At 45.1% G+C, this 14033-nt stretch overlaps 1 long non-coding RNA gene across 1 annotated transcript in view; it reads right to left on the reverse strand.

The window, feature by feature from the left end:
* LOC129712555 (uncharacterized) overlaps positions 1-14033 on the reverse strand; it is a 60868-nt gene that overhangs the window by 38650 nt on the left and 8185 nt on the right. The window contains exon 2 of the long non-coding RNA XR_008726087.1: positions 4762-4873. This is a non-coding gene — a long non-coding RNA (uncharacterized LOC129712555). The remainder of the gene's footprint in view (positions 1-4761; positions 4874-14033) is intronic.

Here is a 14033-nt window from a genome sequence, read left to right on the forward strand (position 1 = left end):
TAGGGTTGAGGTGACTGTTAGCTGCAACAAAATCAAAACTGTTTCATAAGAATAGGTTTATGATTGTGTTGCACATATAAAGAGGAAGTCATCCCTCTTTAATGTTTGCCCAAATCAACTTGCCAGAACCCATTTTTTTGGCATCTGTTGCAAAGAAAATCTTGGCTTTGAGTTTTTCTGGCGACGATTCGATTGGATAATGAGATCCCTTAATTGCTCAACTTAAATCTATGTGATCAAAGCAGATTATCAGTTTGCTCAGCGCTGCAGAAAGCTCCAGTTTTTAATGCCCAATATGTGGGCAACTCAGCAGTGTAAGCACTATAATTAAAATCAGCTCATTAATTGCTTCCTTTGCAAGGTTCTGGGAGGGGGTCCATTAATCCATTTCCCAATTCAGTATATTACAGGTACACAAAAAAGCTGGAGAAACTCAGTGGGTGCAGCAGCATCAATGGAGCAAAGGAAATAGGCAACGTTTCGGGACGAAACGTTGCCTATTTCCTTCGCTCCATAGATGCTGCTGCACCCGCTGAGTTTCTCCAGCTTTTTTGTGTACCTTCGATTCTCCAGCATCTGCAGTTCCTTCTTAAACTCAGTATATTACATGTTGGTAGATCCACACACCCATATCTTCAACTCTCCGCATCCCCCCTTCCCTTGTATGTTATACTCTGGAGTTTAGAAGAATGAGAAGGGATCTTATTGAAACATATAAGATTATTAAGGGCTTGTACATGCTAGAGGCAGGAAACATGTTCCCGATGTTGGGGGAGTCCAGAACCAGTGGCCGCAGTTTAAGAATAAGGGGTAAGCCATTTATAACGGAGATGAGGAAAAACATTTTCACACAGAGAGTTGTGAGTCTGTGGAATTCTCTGCCTCAGAGGGTGGTGGTGGCCAGTTCTCTGGATACTTTCAAGAGAGAGCTAGATAGGGCTCTTAAAGATAGCGGAGTCAGGGGATATGGGGAGAAGGCAGGAATGGGGTACCGATTGTGGATGATCAGCCAAGATCAGATTCAGATTCAGATTCAGATTCAGATTCAATTTTAATTGTCATTGTCAGTGTACAGTACAGAGACAACAAAATGCATTTAGCATCTCCCTGGAAGAGCGACATAGCAAACGATTTGAATAAATAATAATAAGTGTCCGGGGGGGGGTGGTGATTGGCAGTCACCGAGGTACGTTGTTGAGTAGAGTGACAGCCGCCGGAAAGAAGCTGTTCCTCGACCTGCTGGTTCGGCAACGGAGAGACCTGTAGCGCCTCCCGGATGGTAGGAGGGTAAACAGTCCATGGTTGGGGTGAGAGCAGTCCTTGGCGATGCTGAGCACCCTCCGCAGACAGCGCTTGCTTTGGACAGACTAAATGGGGGGGAGCGAGGAACCGGTGATGCGTTGGGCAATTTTCACCACCCTCTGCACCACCGATCATATTGAACGGCGGTGCTGGCTCGAAGGGCCGAATGGCCTACTCCTGCACCTATTGTCTATTGTCCTCCCCACCCAACCCAAAGCACCCTCCCGAACCCAGTACCCTTTCAATTATATCCCTCCCTCCAGCTTTACATTTCACTCCTCCTCTCTCCTCATCTGATACCCTTTCCATCTCCAGCCTTTGTCCATCCATCTGCCAATAAAACTCTCCATCACATGTATCCCCCAATCGTTTTCCAGGCTTTGTCCCACCCCCCATCTCTTTTCCAGCTTTCTCCCCTCTTACTCCAACCAGTCTGAAGAAGGGTCTTGATCCCAAATGCCTACTCCACGCCTCCATTGTACCCATCCTTAATATCAGTCTGAAGAAGGGTCTCCCACCCGAAACGTCAACTAACCATTTTCACCAGTTACACTGCCTGACCCGCTGAGTTACTCCAGCATTTTGTTTCTATCTTCAGTATAAACCAGCATCTGCAGTTCCTTCCTATAACTCCATAGATGCTGCAAGACTTACTGAGTTACTCCAGCACTTTGTGTTTCACTCACAATTGCAGCATCTGCAGTTCCTTGTGTCTCGGGGACATCATAGTCTTCCTCAACGTCAGAAGTTCCGAGCCGATAGATCAGACCTCACCGGCCACTCTGATCTAAGACAGTCCTTGCAGGCAGTGATGTAGAGGCTTCAAACATACTACCATGACACTCATAATTCTCTTTAAACAGTCAGCTGTCTTATTATTAACAGGATTAATGTAACGCTGTGCTGCCAGCTTTCTTCAGGAAGTTTAGCTGTTGCCACATTTTCCCAGTCTACAATGTTCCATCAACAAGCTGATTGTTTCTCTCTCTTCCCTCAGGCACTTTGTAGCTTCAGCTGCTCTTATCTCATCAACAGTTTCCTTGCGAGCAAGGTTTCACCCACCCTTCATATTTTGCTCAGGTTACAGTTCCATCCATTTCCCATTAGACCTTATTCAGATATTTAGTTTAGTTTTAGTTTATAGATACAGCGCGGAAACAGGCCCTGTGGCCCATCATGTCCGCACCGACCAGCGATCCCCGCACATTAACATTATCTGACACAAGGGACATTTTTTTACATTTACACCAAGCCAATTAACCTACAAACCTGTACGTCTTTGTAGTGTGGGAGGAAACCGAAGATCTCGGAAAAAAACCCACGCAGGTCATGAGGAGAACGTACAAACTCCATACAGACAGCACCCGTATCCAGGATCGAACCCGGGTCTGAGCTACTGCTGTAAGGCAATAGCCCTACCACTGCACCACTGTGTAGGATAAGATACAAATGTCCAAGAAACAATGAGGGAAATTCCTGCTCTTTACATCAAAATATTTCCATACAAACTGCCACACCCCACGATAACAAATGGAGCCAGGGTTTATCATCTGACCGTCACGTGGCGCGGCAGTAGAGTTGCTGCCTTACAGCGAATGCAGCGCCAGAGGCCCGGGTTCGATCCTGACTACGGGTGCTGTCTGTACGGAGTTTGTATGTTCTCCCCGTGACCTAATTGGGTTTTCTTCAAGATCTTCGAAGACGTATAGGTTTGCAGGTTAATTGGCTTGGTAAATGTAATAATTGTCCCTAGTGTGTGTGTAGGATAGTATTAACGTACGGGGATCGCTGGTCGGCGCGGACCCGGTGGGCTGAAGGGCACATTTCTGCGCTGTATCTCTAAACTAAACTAAACTAAACTAAATCTTGTCTGAAATGTTGTGGCACCTCCTTCGTGCTACTGTGGGTCTTTAGGCTTTACTTTAAACTTTAGAGATACAGCGCAGAAACAGGCCCTTCAGTCCACCGAGTCCACGCCGACCAGTGATCACCCCGTACACTAGGACTATACTACACACTAGGGACAATTTACAATTAACCTACACAAACCTGTACGTCTTGGAGTAAAAACCCTGGAAAAACCCACGCGGTTACGTGGAGAACATACAAACTCTGCACAGACAGCAACTTTAGTCAGGATCGATCCTGGACTTCTGGTGCTATAAGGCAGCAACTTTAGCACTGAGCCACTTTGCCGCCCAGCTTTGCTATTGTTCTGCCCACATTAATTTTCTTTCCACTTTTGTGTAATTCACGCATAATATAAGTACAATGTAGTTTATCTCTGGTGAACGAGTCCACATGTCTAAGACGTTGCTGCAAGCAAGACTTTCACTGTACCTAAACCGTACTGTACCCAGACATGTGACAATACACTCGACTCGACTTGACCTGAAGTGATACATAGGTTTGACAACCAGTTGAGCAATTCCAGCAACGTAGCTGGCTTTCAAGGGATTGCACCGTTTTCGAGTGTGAGGTTTGTACTGCTCCTTATCGCACTTCATGTCAAGATCTACGCACTCAAAGCACTTTGTTAAAAACAGGGCTTCACCATTGAGGAGTGGCTTGGGAGTGCAATTTAATATCAAGTTTGTACTTAGTGCATTGATTAGCAGTGATTGCAGGCAGCCTGTTCTCGAAACATACTCGACTGTTGAAAACAAGGTTCAATTGGATCTGTGGATGATGAGCCATGATCACAATGAATGGCAGTGCTGGCTCAAAGGACCAAATGGCCTCATCTTGCACCTATTTTCTATTGTCTACATCAATATCGTTGAGGTGTTTGATGACAATTTTAATCTATCGCTAGAAGGTAATAAAAAAGGCTAATTCGTTTTAGATTTTAGACTTTAGAGAGATAGTGCGGAAACAGTCTCTTCGGCCCACCGAGTCCGCTCTGACCAGCAATCACCCCGTACACTAACACAGTCCTACACACTAGGGACAATTTACAATTTTACTGAAGCCAATCCACCTACAAACCTGTCCGTCTTTGGAGTGTGGGAGGAAAAACGAAGATCTCGGAGAAAACCCACGCAGGTCGCGGGGAGAGCGTACGAATTCCATACAGACAGCACCCGTAGTCGGGATCGAACCCGGGTCTCCGCTGGGCATTCGCTGTAAGGCAGCAACTCTACCGCTGCGCCACCATGACCGCTTCTTTTGCTGGGCGATAGATGAGGCCAATGTGGTGTCTCGTACTCTGCCATAGATGGAGCAAGGAGTTCTTGGCCGGGTGGGTGGGAGTCAATCGATGAGCTACAATGGTCCCTTCTCTATTTACACAGGGATTTTGTGTACCCCCAATGTGAAGATCTGCCGAACAGCATGCAAAACAAAGTTGATCAATGTATATGACAAACCACAGTACATATGGGTACAGATGACAATTATAAACCAATACCAATTTAACAATTCAAAGAATTGAATAAAGAAGTGAAGAAGGGTTCTGACCTGAAGTGCTGCCTCTCCTTGATCTCCAGGGACACTCCGTTACTACATCTTTTTGTGTCTATCTTCGGTTTAAACCAGCATCTGCAGTTCCTTCCTATGCATTTCACTGTACCTGGCACACATGACAATACAGAAACCATTGACCATTGACTTATGAATTTATGAACAATACCAGATTACAAGAAAAATAGAAATGTCTAGTTTTTACACACTGTAGGAATTGCTGAGGTGACAACTTAGTGGGCAAACTGCACTGGAGGATGTAGCTGAGATATTAATATGTCGGCAGATGCAATGCCAGCGGGGAAGAGTCACACTTCTACATCCCCACTGAAGTTATTATCAGATTCACCGGCTAAATGTGCATCAACATCAGTGAAGAGGAAGGTTCAGGCTTATTTTTGCAAACAGTTTTACTGCTTCAGAACAGCAATGTTTTAGGGGTGTCCCGGTTAAATTAGTAAGTTCCACCTTGGGTATCTCACTGAAGCAAGTGTCGAACCATACATTGGTTCAATAGCGACACAAGAAACTGGAGATACTGGAATCTTGAGCACTAAACACTGAGGTGAAGCCATTCCTTTATCATTTGTGATCAAAGACAGATTTTCACTCTGAAGATTGATACAAAATGCTGGAGAAATTCAGCGGGACAGGCAGCATCTCTGGAGAGAAGGAACGGGTGATGTTTCAGGTCGAGGCCTTTCTTCAGATTGGGTCTGGCGCTTTAAGGCAGAGCAGCGCTACCGCTGCGCCCAGTACACAGTGAATTTACAGAAAACTCTGCTTTAAAGTGTCAAATAGGTCAGGAGGACCAAATTACGGGCCACAATGTTGAATATAAGATTCAACTGCCAGCTCCTCACCGTTGTATTGTATTACAAAAAATAGCGACTGGTGTGGTGGTAAACCATGCTGGAGGTAACATCCACAATATATTCACAAAGGAAAATTGATCTGCGTAAAATGAGAACAAAATCGAACTGAGTTGGGAGAAAGTGCAGGTATGGACAACTTTGGAGCCAATCTTAAGTGTGACGAGCCGCAAATTTGCTGGTTCATGAGTCATGTCGAACAACACAGTGCCAACCAAAATATATTAATACCAGGTTGGACCCATTTCTCCCAGGAATAATTTAGAGGTGCAGACAAGAGTTAGCACCCAATATGTTAACACTAATTAACAAATTCACTGCACCTTGGTGCACAGCTGTGCACTCAACCTCTAAAGCCACGAACGCATTTGACCCCTTAGTATTTCTGATGTATTGGGGCAATTATTTTCACAAAGTATTTCCATTTAATGATAAAAGTCAGAGGTGGAGGGGTGCGTTTTCAAAAGGGCAGAAGTGATAAACGTGGTTACATGGATATTTGCCTGTTGTGCGATTCTGTAATTCTCTGCTGACCCGAAAAGTGAAATGAATATAAATATCATGTACATTTTGAGATCAGATTTCACACATCACGTTGAAAAAGGAAGCTGAGACTTATCAATTGATGCCCCACAAATATTTTAGCATGATTTATCCTTTAAAGAGATCATTGGCTTAAGGAGCTGGCAATTGAATCTTGTATTCATCTTTGTTCCACATAATTTGTCCTCCTGATCTATTCAACACTTAAAGCAGAGTTTTCTGTAAATTCACTTTGTACAGGGTTGCATGGTGGCGCAGCGGTAGAGTTGCTGCCTTACAGCGCCAGAGACCCGGGTTCGATCCTGACTACGGGTGCTGTCTGTACGGAGTTTGTACGTCCTCCCCGTGACCAGTGTGGGTTTTTTCCGGTTGCCCCAGTTTTCTCCCACACACCAAAGACGTACAGGTTTGTAGGTTAATTGGTTTGGTATATTGTAAAATTGTTCCTAGTATGTGTAGGGTAGTGCTAATGCGCAGGGATCGCTGGTCGGCACAGACTCGATGGGCCGAAGGGCCAATTTCCACGCTGTAATCTCTAAACTAAACTGAACTGCTTTACAGTGCCAGAGACCCGAGTCCAACCGTGACCACCGTTGTTCTCTGTACGGAGTTTGTCCAAAGCCCACTGTTCCTCCAGCACTTTGTGTTTTGCTCAAGATTCCAGCATCTGCAGTTTCTTATGAGTTAATGGGATCAGGCTTGATGGGCCAAATGGCCTGCACTCTTTCCTCTGTTATTAATCTCCCAAACAATATTCACTTCAGTTAGTTTTCAGCCAGCTCTCCACAGAGGAACGTTAGCTCAAGAAACTTCAACTTTCTTGAAACACGAGAGTTTAGTTTAGTTTGGTTTAGAGATACAGAATGGAAACAGGCCCTTCAGCCCACCGAGTCCGTGCCAACCAGCGGTCCCTGCACACTAGCACTATCTTACACACACTATGGATAATTTACATTTATACCAAACCAATTAACCTACATACCTGCAAGTCTTTGGGGTGTGGGAGGAAACTAAAGATCTCAGAGTAAAACAGTACGGTCACGGGGAAAATGTACAAACTGTACAGACAGCAACTCTGCTGCCGCGAGTGAGTACCGCTGTGCCAAAAAGAATGTTTTCCATAATCTAACTGCAGTTTTAACTCAATGAAGTGTTGGTGTGTTAATATTATTAATAATCTGTCTTCCTTAAAGGCAAAACAACAAACAATGCCTTGCAGTTTTTTCCCCCAGTACTTTAATTTTACCCATTAAAAGCAAGAAACGCCCAGGATTTCAGGTAAGGGTTTTGATCGGAGACCTCATGAGCCACTGTTCCTAATTTATTGCTTCATTTGTGACTGCTGATAGAGCAAACCAAATTTATTCTGATTTGCACAACCTGTGCCTATGCCTTGACAATGACTAATTATAACCTGCGCTAAAATAATGAAAGTGTCTTAAAGTGTCTAAATGTAATTTGTTATAAAAACATGTGGCACGGTGCATTATCCCAGCTCAGAGAAGGCTGATTGATTAGATAACATAGGGCATCACAGAGTCTTTAAACATTACAAATGGATGCCTGGCCCTGTGCAAAGGTGCAATGGGACGTGGTCCCCACCCCCCCTCGACTCTCTCTCTCTCGCTCTCCTCTCCCTTCTGTTCTCCGTCAGCTTTCGGCAAACCCTCCATGCGAACGGTACCTTCAGGTAATTTGCAAAGAGCAGTAGCCACACGCGAACAGAGTAAATGCGGAAAAAAACACGAGGATTTTACAGATTTGATCAGGCTCGTTTGAAACACTACACTCGATGACAATGCAACTGGAAAATGTAATGACACGATTGAATTAAGGCATGCCTCGAGAAGAAATGTATTTAATTTAATTATTCTCTGGTTTAACACTAATAAATGCAAGCAAACCTGAGCTGTAGAGTAAATAATGATGTAGAATATTATAATGGAGGCACACTTGCCCGGACTTGTGGCACTACAAATGCATATTAATGACAGATGTGTTAGTTGCTTCCACTCCTTATGTGTTCTGTTTATATAAAACTGGAATGCATTTTAGTCTTTACAGGAGTGCGTGAACCAGGTAATTTAATTCACAAAACAAACTTCACGCAATTAAAATGGGGAAATACATTCTCCGCCACAGTGAGTGGCATATTTTACAAGCTGCAATGTACAGTATTAGTTTAGTTCAGAGATACAGCGTGGAAACAGGCCCTTCGGCCCACTGAGTCCGCGCCGACCAGCAATCCCCGCGATCCCAGAGTTGCTGCCTTAAACCCCTGTCCCACGGTACGAGTTCATTCCAAGAGCTCTCCCGAGTTTGCCCTAATTCGAACTCGGAGATTTACGGTAATGGCCGCTCGTCGGTACTCTGGGCTCTCGTGGACATTTTTCAACATGTTGAAAAATCTTCACGAGTCTTCCCGCGCTTACCTGCCGTTAGCGAGTCTTCCCGAGTGCCTGCCGTTAGCGCTAAGAGATGTCCCCGAGCTCCGACGTACCCGCTACGTTCATTCTCCGTGCTTACCACGAGTTTGATTTTTTTTAAACTCGGGAGAGCTCTTGGAATGAACTCGTACAGTGGGACAGGGCTATTACAGCGTTTGCATCGCTGGAGACCCGGGTTCGATCCCGACCACATGTGCTGTCTGTACAGAGTTTGTACGTTCTCCCCGTGACCCGCGTGGGTTTTCTCCGAGATCTTCGGTTTCCTCCCACACTCCAAAGACATACAGGTTTGTAGATGAATTGACTTGGTATAAGTGTAAATTGTCCTTAGTGTGTGTAGGACGGTGTTAATGTGCGGGGATCGCTGGTCGGTGCGGACTCGGTGGGCCGAAGTGCTTGTTTCCGTGCTGTATCTCTGAGCAAATAAACAAACTAAACTAACACTATCCTACACACCAGGGACAATTTACAATATACAGAAGCCAATTAAACTACAAACCTGTACGTCTTTGGAGTGTGGGAGGAAACTAGAGCACCCGGGGAAAACCCACGTGGTCACAGGAGGAACGTACAAACTCCGTACGGACTCCTCGAAGTTTTCATCACTGGTCACCAGGTCATGGCTACAAGAGAGAGAGAGACATGGTGGTAATAACATTAGATTGGAAGAATTCATTGTAAGAAACTCTAACCCAGACCAGACCTTCGCTGCAATGTACGCAGAACCATTAACCAGATGTAAACAGGACAAAGGAAATCCAGGCAATTCTCATATTGATGAACACTGAAACAATGTCCTTGTTGTTAGTGCACTGATAGAACCATTTTTTCAGCTTCACTTCAGTTTAGTTTGTCACATGTACAGGGAAAAGCTTTTGTTGCATGCTAACCAGTCAACAGAAAGACAATGCATGATTACAAATCAAGCCATTGTATGGATACATGATAAGGGAATAATGTTTCACGCAAGATAAAACCAGCCAAGTCCGACCAAGTTCCTGAATCTGGAGGTGTGCTTTGTCACACTTTTATTGTCCAAGACTCTCCTATCTCCAAACATACTGTGAAATTATTTTCTTACAGTCAGTGGCGTATTGCCATACTTCAGCAAAGTGTACAGAAATAGCCAGCTGATCCCGCATGCAATGGGCGCCATGTTTTACTGTCATTTTCTTATTGTCTAGTTCTTATGAGCACTCTCCATTCCAGGCAAGCCCCAAGCCACCTAACCATAAGACTTTAGCGGTACAGGATGCAAACAGGCCCCTTGGCCCATTGATCCTGCAGCAACCAATGATCACCCCGTATGATCACTATCCTACACACTAGGAACAATTTTACAACTTACCAAGAATTGCATCGGATCTGCAATACCAATAAAGCATGGTTTAGTTGAGTTTGGTTTTTAGATTTAGTTTAGCTTAGAGATACAGTGTGGAAACAGGTCCTTACAGCCCACCGGGTCCATGCCGACCAGCGATCCCCGCACATTAACACTATCCTACACACACTAGGGACAATTTTTACATTTACCCAGCTAATTAACCTACAAACCTGTACGTCTTTGGAGTGTGGGAGGAAATCGAAGATCTCGGAGAAAACCCACGCAGGTCACGGGGAGAACGTACAAACTCTGTACAGACAGCACTCGAAGTGCATGTGTAATATGTCCCTGGTGTGTGTGGGGTAGTGTTAATTTGTGCGGAGATCGCTGGTCGTCGCAGAATCGGTGGGCTAAAATACCTGCTCCCATGCTGTATCTCTAAACTAAACTAAACTCAGCAACAAAGTTAGGCTGCTAAGTTACTCTTGTGTATGTAGTGTAATTTACCAGCTGAATTCAGCATGTACCCCTCAAACAAATCAAAATACTATTTCTTCACTCATTGTTACTTGCAGGTAACCTGGCACTGGACTGTTTTCCAGGGCAGAACCATTCCATGCTTCAAATCCTTTTAAGAATAATGGCTGAGTTTCATTTCCGTAGCATGTGAGAAGCACTTCTGTTGTAAATCGTTCAGCTTGAAGTCACTCCACTGAATCACACGCTAAAAGGTGAAAAGTTGGGAGCTGTAACTAAAAAAAGGTTGGTCTTGGTTCTTTGAGACTTGTTGCAAATCACTAACATTGCAAGCTGCTTAACCATGTATTTACCAAACCCTAATCTCTCTGCTTCCATCAGCTCCTGCAGAGTAGGAGCAGAATTAGGCCATTTGGCCCATCCATTACGGGGAATCGATAGCCAATGAGCATAGGTTTAAGGTGAATGGGGAAACATTTTAAAGGAATCCGAGGGTTAACTATTTCATACAAAGGGTGGTGGGTGTATGGAACGAGCTGCCAGGGGGAGGTAGTTGAGGCAGGGACTATTGCAACAATACGGAAAGAATTAGACAGGTACACGGATAGGACAGGTTTAGGGAGATATGGGCCAAATACAGGCATGTGGGACTAATATAGATGGGACATGTTGGTCGGTGTGGCCAAGTTGGGCTGAAGGGCATGTTTCCATGCTGTATGGCTCTATGACTATAAGTCTACTCCACCATTGAATCATGGCTGATCTATCTTTCCCACTCAACCTCATTCTCCTTCCTTTCCCCCGTAAAAGCCATTTTAGTTCATGACCTTAGGGACATGTATCCTGCTTATTATAAAAGCTTCTGTTATCAACTCTGCCTCTGTCTGAGCAGTCCTGCTTCCAAACCAAAAGCTATGGGTTTCATGAGGAACAGCACCTCATATTTCGCTTGGGTAGTTTACACCCCAGCGGTATGAACATTGACTTCTCCAATTTCAGGTAGTCCTTGCTTTCTTCCTCTTTCCCCTCCCCTTCCCAGCTCTCCCTCAGCCCAATGTCTCCGCATCTTCCTTTCTTCTTCCTGCCCCCCACATCAGTCTGAAGGAAGGGTTTCGACCCGAAACGTCACCTATTCCTTCACTCCATAGATGCTGCCTCACCCGCTGAGTGGCTCCAGCATTTTTGTCTACCTTTAATAAATCAGTTGTGTATTTATGAAAAGTCAGTAGTTTCATGGTCCACATTGTTGATACCAGTATCTTCTTCCACATTTAATTAATTAGCAGAACTTAAAATTCCCCAGCTGCTGTGGTAGGGATTCCAATGTGTGTCTCTGTCTCATTAGTGTAGGCCTCTAGATTAGTGGTCTAATTGCATAAACATTGTGCTTCCATACTCTCCACAGATGCCTTGCTACAAGACACCTGACTACAAGCTTTAGTAGGCCTATAGATACAGATGGAACTGGTTGTAAATTATTATCATAGCGAATTTCTGAACAGCACTCTCCATGAAAAGGCAAGGAGAACTGGGCAACACAGTTGCTGCCTTACAGCGCCAGAGACCCGGGTGCTGTCTGTGCGGAGTTTGTACGTTCACCCCATGACCTGTGTGGGTTTTCTCCAGGTGCTCCGGTTTCCTCCCATACTCCAAACTTGTACAGGTTTGTAAGCTGATTGACTTGGTAATATAGTAAATTGTCCCTAGTGTGTGTAGGTTAGAGTTAATGTGCGGGGATCGCTGGTTGGTGTGGACTCGGTGGGCCGAAGGGCCTGTTTCTGCGCTGTATCTCCAAACTAAACTAAACTATACTAAACTAAGCTGCATGTAAACTGCGATATCCATAAAGCAATGTTTAGTCCAGAAGAGGCTGGGATTAGTGCAACGTTTAAGAAACATTTAGACAGGTACATGGATAGGACAGGTTTGGAGGGATATGGGCCAAATTCAGGCAGGTGAGACTGGTATAGATGGGACATGTTGGCCGGTGTGGGAACATTGGGCCTACAGGCCTGTTTGAGAGCCTCTATGACTCTACAGGTGACAATAAAGTATCATCATCATCATCATCAGTACCAATAAGAACAAACAAACGCCAGGTGCTGTAGTGGAGTCATGGCAGGTAAGGTCAGAGGGTCAGAGGGTCAGAGGGTCAGAGGGTCAGAAGATCAGAGGGTCAGAGGGTGGTCAATCTGTGGAATTCGTTGCCACAGAAGGCTGTGGAGGCCGTCAATGGATATATTTTAAGGCATAATTAGATAGATTGTTGATTATTACAGGTGTCAGGGGTTATGGGAAGAAGGCAGGAGCATAGGGTGAGGAGGGGGAGATAGATCAGCCATGATTGAATGGCGGAGTGGACTTGATGGGCCGAATGGCCTACTTCAGCTCCTATCGCATGAACTCAAGAGGGAGAACGTTGCCTACCCAGCCCCCTGTACTGGTGGTTGTTGCAGCTGCGACAAGTGTGAAAACCATTCCTCTCCATTTGTCCCCAGATTCCTGTTGTGAAAGGCCCAGCACCAGGAGCCCAGACTGCTGTAAGGTTATACCCCTCCTGGGACCCATCATCGCTGACCACTGCTTGGCCTGTCTTTGTGGGTCAACCAGGTACCAATCAACTCAAGCGTCCTAATAGAAACGAGAGAAATTCAACTTATACCAAGTCTAAACTCCCTGTCACGGTTGCTGTTAAGTGCTCGGTGGTGCAAATGCAGGAGGCCGTTTCCTGTAACCCAACATTCCTGGATTCATTCCCCCCCATTCCCACACCCCCCCCCCCCCCCCCCCCCCCCCCCCCCCCCCCCCCCCCCCCCCCCCCCCCCCCCCCCCCCCCCCACCCCCCCCCCCCCCCCCCCCCCCCCCCCACCCCCCATACCTTTAAAGGTTCTCTCGCAACTTATTTGGCTCAGAATAATGAAGGCTGCTTACTCAGTGACTTTGTGATTTCCTCTTAAAACGGCAAAGTATGGAGGGAAGTTAATGAGGGTAAACAAATCCTTTGGGGTTTTTGTTTAAGAAAGAACTGCAGATGCTGGAGAAATCGAAGGTAGACAAAAATGCTGAAGAAACTCAGCGGGTGAGGCAGCATCTATGGAGCGACGGAATAGGTGACGTTTCGGCCCGAAACGTCACCTATTCCTTCGCTCCATAGATGCTGCCTCACCCTTTGAGGTTTTTAATCACTATTGCCCACTATGCTTATATTTTTAACCCATGATTTAGCATCCGAGAGCACAGATTGTGGGAATTAACGATATGCCAAGTCACCGTTCAGCTTCCAGCCTTATTTATACCAATTTAACTCAATTCTCCCTATTCCTCTTAATTACAAACTGGTAGCATTACAACATGTATCAATTAGTAGCTGATTAACTCGTGGGTGTTATTTTTTAAATCTTCGTTATTATATCCCTAGCTTGTACAACCTATGTTTTTCAGCTCTGTACAAGAACCTAATTAAACCAGCCTGTCGATACAAAAAAAAGGGGGGGAAATGTAAAAATATCAGACACTGGCAAATCGAATCGCAACAAGAAAACGCAAAGCAGGAAGACATTTATTAAGAGTCAAAATTGTCAATTACTGGTTGCGATGACTCAAATC

The sequence above is a fragment of the Leucoraja erinacea genome, chromosome 33, assembly GCF_028641065.1.
Source record: "Leucoraja erinacea ecotype New England chromosome 33, Leri_hhj_1, whole genome shotgun sequence".
NCBI classification, from domain to species: Eukaryota; Metazoa; Chordata; class Chondrichthyes; order Rajiformes; family Rajidae; genus Leucoraja; species Leucoraja erinaceus.